This window comes from Ranitomeya variabilis, chromosome 1 (assembly GCF_051348905.1).
Source record: "Ranitomeya variabilis isolate aRanVar5 chromosome 1, aRanVar5.hap1, whole genome shotgun sequence".
Classification (NCBI taxonomy): domain Eukaryota; kingdom Metazoa; phylum Chordata; class Amphibia; order Anura; family Dendrobatidae; genus Ranitomeya; species Ranitomeya variabilis.
In genome coordinates, this window is record NC_135232.1 from 336,233,224 (window position 1) to 336,251,488 (window position 18,265).

The following is an 18,265-nucleotide window of genomic DNA, read 5'->3' on the forward strand; positions in this document are numbered from 1 at the left end:
TTAACATTGCCTTTAAGGATGTACTCGCTAACTCCACTAAAGACCTTCTTATATCACATATAAGGCTAATTAACTTTTCTGCATTCTCCTTCTTTAAATCTGCAGGACCGCCTGTCCTAACTGCTCCAGGCCTGCTGCCTCTCCTTTCTTTACAGGACCGCCCCTTTCAGCCCGGGCCTACTGCCTTTTCAACTACTATACACAGTATAGAACATAACATTTTTCCTTCAGTTTAGGATCAATGAGCCAGCTCTGTATGGCTCCCAAGAGGACTCACCAACTAACCCCATCCGGGTTCACTTTCTGTCCTCATTCTTCCATCAACATTATCAAACACCTTTCACAATTAACTAGTTGGTTACATTTAACGTTTTCATATCAGCATTATTACTTTCTTTCAAGACATCATTGCTATCTATCTGTCTTAAAGCAATACCACTCTTTAAATGCAACAAGTGAACATCCCCTTTAAGAGAGGACCAAGTCTTTATGAGGCAGCACATCTTCTCAAGCTACCAGTCCGTACTCAGCAAAGGCTCCGGTGCGGTATCTTCGCAAAGAGTCCTTCTTTAAGTAAAACCAGTAAGAAGCACCCCTAAGAAGGTGCAAACTATTTACAAGCAGTTTGTATCATGCACTGTTCATGATTCCAGCAGTTGTTTCAGTGATGAATAAACAGGAAACAAAACAAAAAGCAGAAGAAGGGATCCCGGGTAAACAAAGGGATCCCTTTAAGAATAACCCAGGTCGGGTTTAAAGTAGCAAAAATCAGGGAAACAAACAGTTAACTATGTACAGTTTCAGGTTTCCGAGGTTTAGTTGGACGGCTTCCAGGGCTGCACCTGGCACTTAACCCTTCCTGGCCTGGGAAAAGCGAGGTCCAGGGTTGCACCCAGTGCCGGACAAACGCCGTTAATCCGTCTTGCATGTATGATTAAATCATGCGCAGCGATGGAGGTCTGCGCAGCTTGAGTATGGGCATTTGCTGCAGCAGAGGTAGCGGCTGCTGCAAGATCAGTCACTGGAAAGAGGTCAGCAGCTGTGGCACTAGCAGTCGCTGGAGGGGTGTCAGTTGTCAGGGCAGGGTCGTCCTTCATACCTGCTTCAGATGCGGTTCCTCCGGGGCCGGTCTGCTCTGCCTCCGCTGGGGTATGGAACGCTGGTTGCGGGGCCTTGCGCTGCGGCGTTGTCATCTCCGTTTGCAGCATCTCGCTTTCCGGCAGGGCCTTGCTTCCCAGCTTCGGAGCGCTGGACCTTCTTTCCTGATCCGGACCAAGCGAGGCTGCCGACAGGCGTCTGGTGAGGCTCCCGATGATGGTCTTCTTCCACCCGGCCTCAGTGCTCAGCTGCGTCTGCAGGAGTTGGTGGATCAGCTCGTCCGCTCCGGTCTGCAGGAGGTCAGCGTCAACTGTGGAGGTCTGGCTGCGGTGCCTCTCCGGGTAGCTGGGGGAGTCCTCGGCTCCGACCCCACGCTCCCGCTCCGGGTGGCTCGCCATGGCGTCCTCCATGTCGCTGACTTCTTCTTCCTGGTCCTTTTTCCGCTCACTTCTTCGTGGGCGGTTTCGTTTTCGTTGTCTCTGCCCACCATTGAGGATCAGGAGGCGGATCTCGGCTGCCGACGGACACGTCCTCAAGGGGCCGAGATATTTAGACTGGGCGGCCATTGTCTTTCGCGCTCTTCAGCTTGTTCACGCCCACTTCCACGCCCTTCTTCTCCCGCGCTCTCCCCAGCGCTGTAATGGCGGCGGTTTTGGTGGGAACTTCTGGCGGCAAGTGGCAACACACAGTCCTTGTAATAAAGCACAGTCCAAGCACGATAAATCACAGTTCCAAGGCACACATGACCCGATTCCTCAGGCTTAAGTAGATCCTGTTCGTGACGCCAAATTGTAGCGCCCCCACTGCCGCAGGGCCGAGGGGTACCCGGTACCGGGCCTCTGAGTCTCTGCTCTGGGGTTGTCACGGTGGCTAGACCCGGTCCGTGACCCTGCTGAGGGGCGTACAGTAATAGATGTGGATAGTGGTGGTGGTGCGGTGCCGGTCGCAGTAAATAATGAGGACACCAGGTTGCAGTCTCTTTACCTCTTTACTGAAGATCTCTGGGTCCTCAATCCGGAATACGGTTAACCAGGCTGCGCAAGTCCGGCCGGTCCAATGGCACCTCCAGAGTTCTCTTTGCAGGTGGAAATCTGTGCCTTCCTGCTAGCGCTATGTGTTGTGGTCCTTCCCTGCTGTGCTTACGGAAAGTCCCCACAACTGTTGTGTCTGTTTCTTAAGTTCCCTCACAACTCGATTAGATGATGTTCTGCTAATCTTCCGTCCCTCCCTGATGTTACGGTTAGGACGGCACCCGTATGACGGGTAGGCTCGGAGCTCTTCCGGGACCCTAGAGTCGCCCCTCTCCACAGGTTGCCCCCTATGTCTTCGTAGGTGATTTAGGTGAGACAGCCCGCCTATGACTGACTGTCCTGCCATTGGTTTGAAGTATTGCTTGAAGCTAGATTTATGAATACTTCCTCGGCGTTCCGGCCGCCGGTTGTGCGCCTCAGTAGGATGTTGCCTCGGTCTCACAGCATGACTCCTACTGGTATTCTCCTTGTTGCTTTGATCTCGTTTCTCACTCAGCACAATCTATCTCGCTTCTAATCCTTCCTTGGGCACCGCCGCTATGCTGAGCAGGCACGGTCCCTTGACGTTCTCTCAAGTTGCCAGGCCTCTGTCAGAATCCCACCCCCGACAGGGGCCCTACCGAATCTTCCCCCACAACACCCTCTGCCACAAGGTGTTGCCTGGTTCTAACCCAGTCAGCTTTTCCGATCTAACTTCCTGCCTGACCCCCAGTTTTACCAGTATGTGAGGAGTGGCCTAAAGAATAGAACCCTTAGCTCCCCCTGGAGGCCCGGCTGTGAAATGTATTGGTGTCTGTGATACCTGGTCAGATGAACTCCTTCAGTGCCATCAGACGTACCATAGCTCCCCTTAGTGGCGGAGCCACAGTACTGCAACGACCAGGACTCTGGGGCGCTGCACTAACGTTCATCAAGATTAACAAATCCTGGATCCGCAAGGACTTTTCTACCCGTGTCATCTTGGGGAGACTAAAAGCTTGATGATTTTTGAAAATCACCTCACCAACCATTTTAAAAAACTCTGGCGAAATTGATGCCACTTAATTGGTGTCTGTGGCCAAATTTTTGGAACAAATGGAAGCTCTTTGATTTAGTCTCCTTGCTGAGTTTTACATGACGTTGCCATCGCCAATTCCAGGTGGGTGGGGTCGTCTGCAGAGTTGTTTACTCATACTATGGCCTGGGATTCAGAGGTCTGCTCCAAAGCTTCAGTGTCTGCTAGTCAGCAGAGTAGCCCAGCCACCCACCGCCTGTTTGCCTAAGCACTATTTTTAACAGCATCTGGCCCAGGAAATCCTTTGGGGCCTAGTAGAATTTGGTGCTACTCAGCAGCGTACCCCACCCATGAAGCAAGCTATACCGCCTGTTTACCTAACTACTATTTTGTAACGGCATCTAGCCCAGGAAATCCTTTTGGGCCTAGTAGAATTTGGTGCAACTCAGCAGAGTACCCCACCCATAAAGCAAGCTACACCACCTGTTTACCTAACTACTATTTTGTAACGGCCTCTAGCGCAGGAAATCGTTTTGGGCCTAGTAGAATTTGGTGCAACTCAGCAGCGTACCCCATCCATGAAGCAAGCTACACCACCTGTTTACCTAACTACTATTTTGTAACGGCATCTAGCCCAGGAAATCCTTTTGGGCCTAGTAGAATTTAGTGCTACTCAGCAGCGTACCCCACCCATGAAGCAAGCTACATCGCCTGTTGATCTAATTACTAATTTTTAACTGCATCTAGCCCAGGAAATCATTTTGTACCTAATAGCATTTTGTGCTACTCAACAGAGTACCCCACCTATGAAGCAAGCTACACCGCCTGTTTACCTAACTACTATTTTGTAACGTCATCTAGCCCAGGAAATCCTTTTGGGCCTAGTAGAATTTGGTGCAACTCAGCAGCGTACCCCACCCATGAAGCAAGCTACACCGCCTGTTTACCTAACTACTATTTTGTAACGGCATCTAGCCCAGGAAATCCTTTTGGGCCTAGTAGAATTTGGTGCAACTCAGCAGAGTACCCCACCCATAAAGCAAGCTACACCACCTGTTTACCTAACTACTATTTTGTAACGGCCTCTAGCCCAGGAAATCGTTTTGGGCCTAGTAGAATTTGGTGCAACTCAGCAGCGTACCCCATCCATGAAGCAAGCTACACCACCTGTTTACCTAACTACTATTTTGTAACGGCATCTAGCCCAGGAAATCCTTTTGGGCCTAGTAGAATTTAGTGCTACTCAACAGCGTACCCCACCCATGAAGCAAGCTACATCGCCTGTTGATCTAATTACTAATTTTTAACTGCATCTAGCCCAGGAAATCATTTTGTACCTAATAGCATTTTGTGCTACTCAACAGAGTACCCCACCTATGAAGCAAGCTACACCGCCTGTTTACCTAACTACTATTTTTTAACGGCATTTGGCCCAGGAAATCCTTTTGGGCCTAGTAGCAACTTCTGCTACTCAGCGGAGTACCCCACCCATGAAGCAAGCTACACCGCTTTCTTTCTTTCTTTCTTTCTTTCTTTCTTTCTCAATCTAACCCCCTCGGCTCTGGGGTGTCCACTCTCCCTCCATCTCTCTCCTCACAGGTGGACTACCGCGTGTTTTCACACTGTGGCGAATCTTTTGGGCCCAGGCATAAGAAGTCGTCAAGGTAATGGATAATATGTGCCGCCTTACAAACATCCATGACGACACATTCCAGGAAGCAACTAAACGCCTCAAATAGTGAGCAGGATATGGAGCACCCCATGGGCAAACAGCGATCTATGTAGTATGCTCCTTCACAGAAGCAGCCCAATGGGAGGACACTATTCGGAGGCACAGGTAGTAACCGGAACACCCCCTCAATGTCTGTTTTGGCCATTAGGGTGCCCCTTCCCAACTTCTTGACCCACCTGATTGCCTCGTCAAAGGAGGTACAGTACATAGTACTGTACTTGGTTCCGCGTCGATGTTGTCGTTTACTGACCTGCCCCTTGGATATGACAAATGGCGGATTAGTCTGAATGTATTGGGTTCATTCTTTGGCACAACTCCCAACGGGGGTACCACTACGTCTTCTAAGGAAAGTGTTCTGAATGGACCTGCCGCCATTCTACCTAAAGATATTTCTTTTTTTTTTTGTCAAGATGTCTGGGTGTTGGTAGAGTGAGTTTAGATTTTTACTCCAGCCTTTCTTAACTTTAGAAGGGCATGACATGCCTATATCTGTGTCTCCTCCTCCTTTTACTCCTCCACCTGTTTTCTTTTCGCATGACTATATGTAGTTGTGACTTTTCCATGTGTTTGTTGTGTCTTCTGAGCAGTTTGTCAGCTTTTGGACACCTTTTAAGGTGTTTTCTATGTGTTTTCCATGTGTTTGTATGTGTTTGTGTTTGCCTGCCATTGGTTTCAATGGGGTTCGACGGTGTTCGTCGAACAGTTCGGCGAACATCTCCCTGTTCGACGAACCGAACCGAACCCGAACACTAGGGAGGTGGCTCATCTCTATTTATAAGTCGCCCACCAGGGCCTGGGGGTACTCGATACCGGGTCCGGTTGTCCTTTAATGGGTGGTCACGGTGTGGAGCCGGTAATAAATGGAGGACATAGGGTTGCAGTTTCTTTACCTGATTTACTGTTGTAGACAGCCTCAGTCCAGGGTACTGGCAACAGGTGTCGATGGAGTCCAGGTAGCCTGAAAACAAGTGGGAATTCCTTTGCCAGGTCAATTTGGGAGCCTTCCACTATGTGCTGGTTACTAGTCCCTTGCTGCCTGTGGCTTCCTGACAAGGTCCTCGTTTACTCTCCGTCCTGGGACAGTCCCTGCATGGTAGGCAACGCGAGCCGTTCCCTTGGGGTCTCCGGGCTCTGATTGTTGCTTTATCTCAGGTGTAGTGTGAGCAAGTCACTTTCAGCTTCCTGCCCTCCGGTTCTGCCATGGGACTTGTAGTTCCACACGGCCTTGGGCTCCCGGTGCCCGGTTTCTGCGCCTCTGCCTGGAAGGAGCCCAGTCACGGCTCCCTTCCAGCTCTCTAGTTCTCCTGTGCTCCTTCACTGTTCCTTGTCTGTACCAGACTAACTAACTCCACCTCCAGACCAGAATGTATATTATCTAGGGAAGCTCCCCTGAAAACCGGGTTCAGAGCTCCCCTTCTGGCCTGGAGTCAGAATGTGTTGAATGTTGAATGTACAGCTTACCTGCCAAAGGGACTCTTCCTATTTCCAGGCATGGCACCACCCTCCCCGAGAAAGGCAATACCACTGTGGTGCCAGAACTCCTGGGGTGCCACATTTCCCCCCCGTTAAATCCAGTACTCCCGGACTGGGAAAAGGAAACATAAACAGTACAGGTTAAATTGTGCAAAACATTTTTGAAACATTTCAACATATTTAAACAGGTACAAACTTTTTCTTCCCTTACGGGAGGCACTTTTAGCTTTAACGTTGCAAAACTGAATTTATATAAGTGCGACTGGTCTTATACCAGGGTGTCCTTGTTCATGAACAACAGTACTGATGCGGGGGACCCTTTATAAACCCCCAACGTAGATCTTGGGCAGGCTACAAGGCATATCATCCAGACCTGGTCTTCAGCCACGTCAGACAGTTTTTCTTCGGTCTTAGGATCAAACAAGGTCATACCCATGCTGGCAATGTGGGTAGAACCAAAGGTGCACCTTGAAGGTGCCAACTATTTACAGTAAAGTTTTTGTTAATTCACCATCCATTACCCTATTGTCCATATAAAGTTTTTCAAAAAGCATAAGCAAACATTTTTAATCAGGTAACACCAATTATTGACATTTTACATTTTCAGTCCCTGTAACGGGCTGGGATCTGACCTCGGGTAATATGTGTTGATCTATGAAGCAGAGGCACTGAGGGTAATCTGACCAGATTCACTAGGCTTGCTATCACTGGTGTTATGCGCTCTCTGATGGCTACGCTACTGGTGATTATAGTTAGCACAGGTGTACTTGATCTCCTAATACTACTGTTGCTCACTGTGGGCATGACAGATTCACCGATAGCAGGGGGTGGATTCTCTGGTTCCACTGCTGGTTTGGAGTCTGCTGCTTAAGCCCCCTGGTGTAGAGCCTCTTCTGTTTCAGGATGGTTTTGAGTCACATCTCCTCCTGGTATTTCCAACTAGGGAAAGGTCAAAACAGGCACCACTACCGATTGATTTACCTAAGTCCATGACTGGGGAAAGTCTCCAAGAATGGTATGGATTCTCTTTTCCTCTGCTTCCGTGGGTTGAGAAGTACCTGGGTCTTTCTCCTTGTTTCTCAGTTGATCGGGGCATACTTTAAGATGATCTCTTGATACCGCAGTCAAGGTTTCTACTCCATCTTTGCTTATGAGACACACTTTAGTGTTATCAAAGTTTGAGCATAGAATGGCATATGGTTCTGCTTCCCACTGGTCATCAAGTTTGTACATCCTTCTTTTCTGCTTTAGAACTTGTTCACCTGGTGACAAGGGAATTGCATGGGGACGTTGATTATAGTTTCTTTCTTGTCTTTGTGTTGCCTGGGACAAGCTTCTTTCCACACTGTCAGGACTGAACATTTTTTATTACCTTTTTGTGCATTACTGCCCTTTTCCAAGATGGCGTCTTTGGTCTCGTGTGCACTGTGTCTTCCTGCTATAAAACTCCACCCCAGCCTTCAGTCTGTGCTAGAGTATTCTGCCTTGCATCCAGCTCCTGACCTCTGGTTACTCCCTGGCTATATACCTGCTCCTGTGAACCTGTGGGGTTATCCTGCTACTCTGCTCTGAGTTCCTGCTGCATACACCAGTTCCAGTAAACCACCTTCATCTGCTGCTCGTGTTTACTTCCTTCTGCATGTGCTGGATATGTAAGCTGTTGCTGCTCTGCAAGAACCTGAGACTATTACCCAGACCTCCCTGGTTGAGCTAAGATATTATTTGAACTGCCTTATAAGCATATCTATCTGTGTTTTGGACTAAGCAAGGACTTATTCGTGTCAAGTATCCTCAAGAATAATTGTTAATTGTGCTTCATAGACTTTCTGCGTGATTGCATTTTCCTCTGAAGTTTCCTATAGACTGCTGAGCTGCATTTGATATTTGCACCAAGTGTTGTGGACTTGAGTTTCTCTCTGCACCTGTTTGAATCACCGTGTGATAATATAGACTTTACCACTCATAAAACTGTGTCCTATAGTTGTCTTGTTCCATGCAAAGAGTCTCCTGAGTTATCCCCTATAATTATTACACACACATTCTTGTACTTGGTGGTATTTTTGCTGTCGCTCAGTATCCCAATCTGCATCGGTGAGGTTGCTTCTGGTGTTAGGACTCCCATATCAAGGTCAACAGATAATTTGCTAGGTCTTCCTCTCATTAGGTAGGCCGGCGTGCAGTTGGTGGAATTCACCGGGATATGATTGTACAGATCCGGCACCTTCTTTGGCCACAGGTTTCTTTCTTCGAAAGGCAAGGTCTTCAACAGGTCGATTACCACCCGGTTCATCTTCTCACACATGCCATTTGATTGTGGGCGGTACGGTGTTGTCCTGATCTTCTTACATCCATACAGGTTACAGAACTCCTGGAATACTTCTGCTTCAAAGGCTGGGCCTTGGTCAGTAAGTACCTTTTCAGGGTAACCATGCAGTCGGCAAAAGTGTTGTTGGAATACCTTGGCTTCCATCTTTGCTGTCTGGTCCTTAATAGGCACGACTACCAGGAATCTGGAGTAATGGTCCACTATGGTCAAAGCATAGACATAGACTGACTGGCTTGGGGTTAGATTCACATGATCCAAAGCGAGCAATTCAAGTGGCTGTTTGGTGACTATGGGCTGCAGGGGAACCCTCTGGCTGTCACGGTCCTTTCTGCGCAGGTTGCATGGGCCACACTCTCGGCGCCGCTTTTCAATGGCTCTTCTCATGCCAATCCAATAGAGCCTCCAACGAAGTAGGACCTCTAACTTCTTCCTTCTTAAGTGTCCTGCTCCATCGTGGTATGCTTCCAAGACCATTGGCGCATCTAGTCTCGGGACCACCACCTGCAGACCAGCTCATGAGTGTGTGGGTCAATATTCCTCCGACACAGCTTATTGTTGTAGATAAACAATTTGCCCTTCTCCTTCCACAACTGCTGAGTCTCTTGTGGAGCATCTGGACCAGGGTGTGAATCTGCTTGTGTCAGCAGCTCTTTGACCAGACGAACCGCGGGGTCACTGTCCTGTGTCTCTGCCCATCCATAGTGGGGCAATGGGTACAGCGTGGCTTCTTGCCTGTCATTACGCTTGGCCATCACATAATGGGAGCACTGAGTCACCCAGGGAAGATGGAAAGCTGGTAACTCAATCTCTTCTAGTGCTTCTAGTTGGACAACCGGGCCATCCATCGCTGCTCCAATGCACCTAGTTTTGCAGTTTCCAGGTGGGTCAGCGGATTGTTGTCCGTGAAAACAGTGAATCTTGCTGAGGCCAGGTAGTGTTTGAACCTCTCTGTTACCACCCAGACTATGGAGAGGAATTCCACCTTGAAGGAACTGTAGTTTTCGGGGTTCCTTTCAGTGGGATGAAGCTTCCTGCTGGCGTATGCAATTACTCTTTCTTTGCCTTTCTGCACCTGGGACAACGTTGCTCCCAGTCCCACGTTTCTAGCATCTGTGTAGAGCACAAACGGTTGGTCATAGTCAGGGTAGGCCAGTACCTCATCTCCCGTGAGACCCAACTTCAACCAAGTGAAGGATCCTTCCAGCCTGTTGTTCCACTCAAATAGAGGACCCTTGCTCTTGGTCTTCTTGGATTGGCCCACTAACAGGTCTTGCAGGGGTGCGGCTATCTTTGTGAAGTCCTTAATGAACCTTCGGTAGTAGCCTACCAACCCGAGGAACTGCCGGACTTTGAGGATGTTGCTGGGTTTTGGCCAGTCCCTGATCACGGTGACATTGTCAGGGTCGGGTGCCACACCTTCGGCGCTTAACACATGGCCCAGGTACTGTATTTTGGGCTTTAACAGGTGGCACTTGGACAGCTTTACCTTCAGGCCAAAGTTAGACAGAGCTTCAAACACCTCGGTCAGGTGCTTCAGGTGGTCTTCATAAGTCTTGGAGAAGACGATGACATCATGCAGGTACAACAGGACGGTTTCAAAATTCTTGTGCCCAAGACAGCACTCCATCATCCTCTGGAATGTCCCTGGTGCGTTGCAAAGTCCGAACAGCATGTAATTGAATTCGGAGAGGCCCATCGGTGTCGTGAAGGCAGTCTTTTCCTTATCCGCCTCTGCCACGGGAACCTGCCAATACCCACTAGTGAGATCTAAGGTGGAGAAATAGCAGATTTTAAAGCAGCTAATGACTCTTATTTGATTCTGGGTAACAGGTAGGCATCCTTGTGTGTAATGCGGTTTACCTGCCTGTAATCAACACACATCCTCATTGTACCATCATTCTCTCTAATGAGGACTAACGGAGCTGCCCAGAACTACAACTGTTTCTGATTACCCCAGCCTCCTTCATCTCTCGTAACATACTCTTGGCACACTGGTAGTGAGCTGGAGGTAGAGGCCTGTACCTCTCTTTAATGGGCGGATGACCTCCAGTGGGGATATGATGTCGGGATTCCGTCAATCACAATGGGGAGGACCGGTCGTTCTCCGACGTACTTGGCTCACCAGTTTTGTGGGCCTGGTCGTCCTACTCCTGGGGGTTGGCCCTCTGCCCCAAGGGTCGCTAGTTTAAATGGCAGACCTTGCAATGTGTCCGGCCTGGTTACAGCGGCGGCAGATGGGTCGTCCATCCTGATGATAGCGGTCGTTGACTCTTCCTGTGATCGGTGGGATCCTCTTCTGTCGTCGCCAGGGGATGTCATCTGGACTGGAAGCCAGCTGGATTTTCTCCTTTGGGCATTCCTGCAGGGACTGCACAGTTCTGGCTAGTGCAGCTACGCTTTTAGTCAGTTCCTGGACCTGGAGGAGCAGTCCTGCGGAGGGGTCATCATCCAGGATCTGTGCGTCGGCTTCAACGGGGACCTGATGACAGGGTGCCACCTCCTGGTGGTACGTGATTGCTGAACGCCTAGGGGGCACTGTGCAGCTGGGCAGTGGTTCATGCAGCACCCGGATGGCCATCATCAAATTGTGCAAAGTCCATGTCAGGGTTTTGCAAGGCCAGGATGCGCAGCTGTGTCCTGTGCGTGCTGGACAGGAGTCCCTGCACACTGTTAGGATCAACCTGTTTAATGGCCCACAGTGCCTCCTGGAGATTAAGGGCATAGTCCCGTATGCTATCCTGTGCTCTTTGTTTGCACCCGAATAACCTCATTTTGATTTCTGCAGCAGTGCAGGTGTCAAAAGTGGTTTTAAGTTTGGAAAATATCTGCTTAACAGTTCCTTTTTCCATATCCAGCCAGGATTTCACCTCTCTTTGAGCTGCGCCAATTAATAGACCAGTTAAGATGTTGACCTTTTGATGTTCTGTCAGGGGATATACTTCAAATAAGCTGCACAGCCTTTCTTTAACCCCTTTCTGACATAAGACGCACTATCCCGTTGAGGTGGCCTGGGCCCGTATGACCACTTACGGGATAGTATGTCATATGCGATCGGCCGCGCTCCCACCCTCGCAGCCGGGTGTCAGCTGATTATCACAGTTGAAATCCGGCACTATGTGCCAGGAGCGGTCATGGACCGCCCCCGACACATTTACCCCCGGAAGACTGCGATCAAACATGATCGCAGCGTTCCGGTGGCATAGGGAAGCATCGCGCACATCGTGTTGTTCCGAGAGTCTCCTCCGTTCTCCTCCCTGCAGGCTCCGGATCCAAGATGGCCGCAGGGGTCCTTCCGGGTTCTGCAGGGAGGTGGCTTGCGAGCACCTGCTGAGAGCAGGCGCCGGCAAGCCTCAGGCAACACCTGCCAGATCGCTGATCTGACACAGTGCTGTGCAAAGTGTCAGATCAGCGATCTGACACTATATAGTAATGTCCCACCCTGGGACAATGTAGCAAAGTAAAAAAAAAAAAATAAATCACACTGTGATTACTATTACTATTTGTAACAAAATACCTAAATAAAAAATATATATATATATATTGTTCCAATAAACACATTTCTTTATGTAAATAAAAAAAATAATAAAAGTACACATATTTAGTATCACCGCATCCATAACGACTCTACCTATAAAACTGTCCCACTAGTTAACTCCTTCAGTGAACACCGTAAAAAAAAAAACGAGGCAAAAAACAAAAAACACCGAACAAAATGTGACACGCGATCAAAAAAACAGATATAAATAAACATGGTACCACTGAAAATCTCGTCTTGTCCCTCAAAAAATGATCAGCCATACAGCATCATCAGCGGAAAAAAAAAAATTATAGCCCTCAGAAGAAAGCGATGCAAAAATAATTACCCGTATTTTCCGGCATATAAGACGACTGGGCGTATAAGACGACCCCCCAAGTTTGCCAGTTAAAATATCAAATCTTCTTAAAAGTCGGGGGTCTTCTTATACGCCGTATGTCGTCTTATAGGGCCGGTGACTATTGTGCCTTTTGGGGGGGAGTGGTCCTGATGACGAAGAGGGGGCATCTCACAGGAAACTGTGAGTGGAGTATCCCCCATTACCTCATTGTAGCTGCAGTGTGGGGTGCTGGGAAGCGGCGGCGGCCACCGCCCCACAGCACAGCACCCATGCGGCACAAAGAGGAGCAGCAGCTGCCGCCTCTCCCCAGCACAGAGACCCCATGCTGCAGCTACAATGAGGTAATGGGGGATACTCCACTCACACTTTCCTGTGAGACAAATATACACATTGGTGTCTGCACTCGGCATACAAGACGGCACCCAGCGTATAAGACGACCCCCGACTTCTAATAAGATTTTCAGGGGTTAAAAAGTAGTCTTATACGCCAGAAAATACAGTAATTTTTATTTAAAACAGCGCCAAAACATAAAAAAATTATATACATGAGACATCGCTGTAATCGTACTAACACGAGGAATAAAATGTCTTTATCAATTTTACCAAACGCGGAACGGTATAAACGCCCCCCAAAAGAAATTCATGAATTGCTGGTTTTTGTTCATTCTGCCTAACAAAAATCGGAATAAAAAGCGGTCAAAAAATGTCATGTGCCTGAAAATGGTACCAATAAAAACGTCACTCGTCCCGCAAAAAAAAAGACCTCACATGACTCTGTGGGCCAAAATATGGAAAAATTATAGCTCTCAAAATGTGGTGATGCAACAACTATTTTTTGCAATAAAAAGCGCCTTTTAGCGTGTGACAGCGCCCAATCATAAAAACCCACTATAAAAACCCGCTATAAATAGTAAATCAAACCCCCCTTTATCACCGCCTTAGTTAGGGAAAAATAATAAAATAAAAAAATTTATTTATTTCCATTTTCCCCATTAGGGTTAGGGTTAGGGTTGGGGCTAAAGTTAGGGTTAGGGTTGGGGCTAAAGTTAGGATTGGGGCTAAAGTTAGGGTTATGGTTGGGGCTAAAGTTAGGGTTGGAGCTAAAGTTAGGGTTGGGGCTAGAGTTGGGGTTAGGGTTTGGATTACGTTTACGGTTGGGTTAGGGGTGTGTCAGGGTTAGGGCTGTGGTTAGGGTTATAGTTAGGGTTGGGATTAGGGTTATGGGTGTGTTCGTGGGGCGTTTCCACTGTTTAGGCACATCAGGGGCTCTGCAAACACAACGTGATGCCCACAGACCATTCCATCAAAGTCTGCATTCCAAAACGCCACTTCTTCCCTTCCGAGCCCCGACATGCGCCCAAACAGTGGTTTACCCCCACATATAGGGTATCAGCATACTCAGTACAAATTGGACAACAACTTTTGCAGTCCAATTTCTCCTGTTACCCTTGTGAAAACAAAAATTTGGGGGCTAAAAAATAATTTTTGTGGGAAAAAAAGATTTTTTCATTTTCACGGCTCTACGATATAAACTTTAGTGAAACACTTGGGGATTCAAAGTTCTCACAACACATCTAGATAAGTTCCTTTGGGGGTCTAGTTTCCAAAGTGGGGTCACTTGTGGGGGTTTCTACTGTTTAGGTACATCAGGGGCTCTGCACTTGTGGGGGTTTCTACTGTTTAGGTACATCAGGGGCAACGTGACGCCCGCAGAGCTTTCCATCAAAGTCAAATTGCACAACAACTTTTGCGGTCCAATTTCTCTGGATACCCTTGGGAAAATAAAAAATTGTGGGCGAAAAGATCATTTTTGTGGAAAAAAAATGATTTTTTAATTTTCACGGCTCTATATAATAAACTTTAGTGAAACAATTGGGGGTTCAAAGTGCACACCACACATCTAAGTTCCTTATGTGGTCTACTTTCCAAAATGGGGTCACTTGTGGGGAATTTCCACTGTTTAGGCACATCAGGGGCTCTCCAAATGCAACATGGCGTCCTAACTCAATTCCAGCTAATTTTGCATTGAAAAGTCAAATGGCGCTCTTTCCCTTCAGAGCTCTGCCATGCGCCCAAGCCGTGGTTTACCCCCACATATGGGGTATCGGCGTACTCAGGACAAAGTGTACAAAAACTTTTGGGGTCCAATTTCTCCTATAACCCTTGGTAAAATAAAACAAATGGGATCTGAAGTAATTTTTTTGTGAAAAGAAGTTAAAATGTTAATTTTTTTTTTAAAACATTCGAAAATTCCTGTGGAGCGTCTGAAGGGTTAATAAACTTCTTAAATGTGGTTTTGAGCACCTTGAGGGGTGCAGTTTTTAGAATGCTGTCACTTTTTGGTATTTTATATCATATAGACCCCTCAAAGTGACTTCAAATGTGATGTGGTCCCTAAAAAAAAAAATGGTGTTGTAAAAATGAGAAATCGCTGGTCAATTTTTAACCCTTATAACTCCCTAACAAAAAAAAAATTTTGTTCCCAAATTGTGCTGATGTAAAGTAGACATGTGGGAAATGTAACTTCTTAAGTATTTTGTGTAACATATCTCTGTGATTTAAAGGCATGAAAATTCAAAGTTGGAAAATTGCAAAATCTCCATTTTTTTCACAAATAATTGCAAGTAATATCAAAGAAATTTTACCACTATCATGAAGTACAATATGTCACGAGAAAACAATGTCATAATCATCGGGATCCGTTGAAGCGTTCCAGAGTTATAACCTCATAAAGGGACAGTGGTCAGAATTGTAAAAATTGGCCCAGTCATTAACGTGCAAACCACCCTTGGGGGTAAAGGGGTTAAAGTCACTCAGCGTATGGGACTCCCCTGAATATTGTGGCAGCCAGGCCACTCCTGGTATATAGGGCATGGATAGCAACATTATAGGAGCTGTTACTGCGGCAGGGTCCTGCCGGTTTGCAGGAGCCGCGGGCAGTGGCGTAACTACAAAGTTATGGGCCCCGGTGCGAACTTCCAAATGGGGCCCCCCCCGCCATAAAATTCAATGTAAGCCCCATAGAATACAATGCAGCCCCCCTCATAGTATAATGCAGCCCCTCCATACAGGGGCAGTGACAAAGACACGAGCAAATGGTGACGAGGGGGCAGAGGAGAGGGAACAAGGGGGCAAGGAAGACAGGCACTAGGGGACACATGGGGGCTAGGAGGCAGGGGAGAAGGATACAAGGGGTCTAGTGGGCAAGGGAGACTGACACAAGTGGGCAAGGGAGACTGACACAAAGGGCACACGGGGACTAGTGGACAAGAGAGACTGGCACACGGGGACACGGACTAGTGGGCAAGGGAGACTGACACACGGGGAATAGTGGGCAAGGGAGACTGATACAAGGGGACTAGTGGGCAATGGAGACTGACACACGGGGACAAGGGACAAGCACAAGGGGACAAGGGAGACAGGCACAAGGGGACACATAGGGACTAGTGAGCAAGAGACTGACACAAGGGGACAAGGGATACAAGCACAAGGGGACACACAGGGACAAGTGGGAAAGGGAGACTGACACACAGGGACTAGTGGGCAAAGGAGACTGACACAAGCACAAGGGGACAAAGGAGACTGATACAAGCACAAGGGGACATAGGAGACAGGCACATGGGGACACACAGGGACTAATGGGCAAGGGAGACTGGCACACGGGGACACAAGCATAAGGGAGACAGGCTCAAGGGGACTCACGGCCCCCTGACCTGCCAGAGCCGCTTGCAGCTGCGACCGTAGTAGTTACGCCGCTGCCTCACACACACACATACTACAGATATCACACACACACTACAGATATCACACACACACATCATACTACAGATATCACACACACACATCAGTTATTACACACACTACAGATATCACACACACATCATATTACAGATATCACACACATACTACAGTTATCACACACACACACTACAGATATCACACACACACACAGACATACTACAGATATCACACACACACACATCATACTACAGATATCACACACACACACACTACAGATAACACACACACACACACTACAGATAACACACACACACACACTACAGATATCACACACACACACACACACACACACACACTACAGATATCACACACACACACACACATACACACACTACAGATATCACACACACACACATCATACTACAGATATCACACACATACTACAGTTATCACACACACACTACAGATACCACACACACACACACACACACACACACACCAGAGATACCAGCTCATATACACAACTCACAATCTCCTCTCTGGTACAGGGGTGGCTGATGTAAACCGGCTGCAGCTCCTCAGCTTCTCCTGACTAAGGCTAGTTTCACACTAGCGTCGGGAACAACCCGTCGCTGTGCGTCGGGCCGACGTTCCCGACGCTAGTGTGGTCTCCGCCGCACAACGGGGGCAGCGGATGCATTTTTCCCACGCATCCGCTGCCCCATTGTGAGGTGCGGGGAAGTGCGGGGAGGTGGGGGCGGAGTTCCGGCCGCGCATGCGCGGTCGGAAAAAGTGGACCGTCGGGAGCAAAAAACGTTACATGTAAGGTTTTTTTCTCCCGACGGTCCACTACCACACGCCCAAGCATCGCAAAACGGACGCGACGTTTGGCAATGCGTCGCAAATGCGTCGCTAATGTTAGTCTATGACGAAAAAACGTATCCAGCAAGAACTTTTGCTGGATGCGTATTTTCGGCAAAACGACGCATTTGCGACGTATTGCAGTTAACGCTAGTGTGAAACTAGCCTAAAGCGGCTCTGTCCCGCACCTCCCCCCTGCTCTCGCCTTCTGTCCCGGGGTTATTTTGGCTTTCTCTTAAAGGGAACCTGTCACCCCGTTTTTTCCGTATGAGATAAAAATACTGTTAAATAGGGCCTGAGCTGTGCATTGCAATAGTGTATTTTGTGGACCCCGATTTCCCACCTATGCTGCCGAAATACGTTACCAAAGTAGTCGTTTTCGCCTGTCAATCAGGCTGGTCTGGTCAGATGGGCGTGGTGTCTTCCCCCAGATCTTGCTTAGTTTTCCGTTGGTGGTGTAGTGGTGTGCGCATGCCCAAGGTCCCGAATCCACTGCACAGGGGAGTGAAAATAGCGTGATGTGCGACATTTCATTGGTGATCGGTGGGGGCGGCCATCTTCCTTTGGCCGCGCGTGCGCAGAAGCGGCGCTCTGCTGGCCGCGGCTTCAGGAAAATGGCCGCAGGATGCCGCGCGTGCCCAGATGGAGATCGCGGCGGCCATTTTCCTGAAGCAGAGATGCGACACCTCGTACACACCCGACTCCGCTCCGTACACCCCCGGCTCCGCTCCGTACACCTCGTACACACACGGCTCCGCTCCGTACACCTCGTACACACACGGCTCCGCTCCGTACACCTCGTACACACCCGGCTCCGCTCCGTACACCTCGTACACACCCGGCTCCGCTCCGTACACCTCGTACACACCCGGCTCCGCTCCGTACACCTCGTACACACCCGGCTCCGCTCCGTACACCTCGTACACACCCGGCTCCGCTCCGTACACCTCGTACACACCCGGCTCCGCTCCGTACACCTCGTACACACCCGGCTCCGCTCCGTACACCTCGTACACACCCGGCTCCGCTCCGTACACCTCGTACACACCCGGCTCCGCTCCGTACACCTCGTACACACCCGGCTCCGCTCCGTACACCTCGTGCACACCCGGCTCCGCTCCGTACACCTCGTGC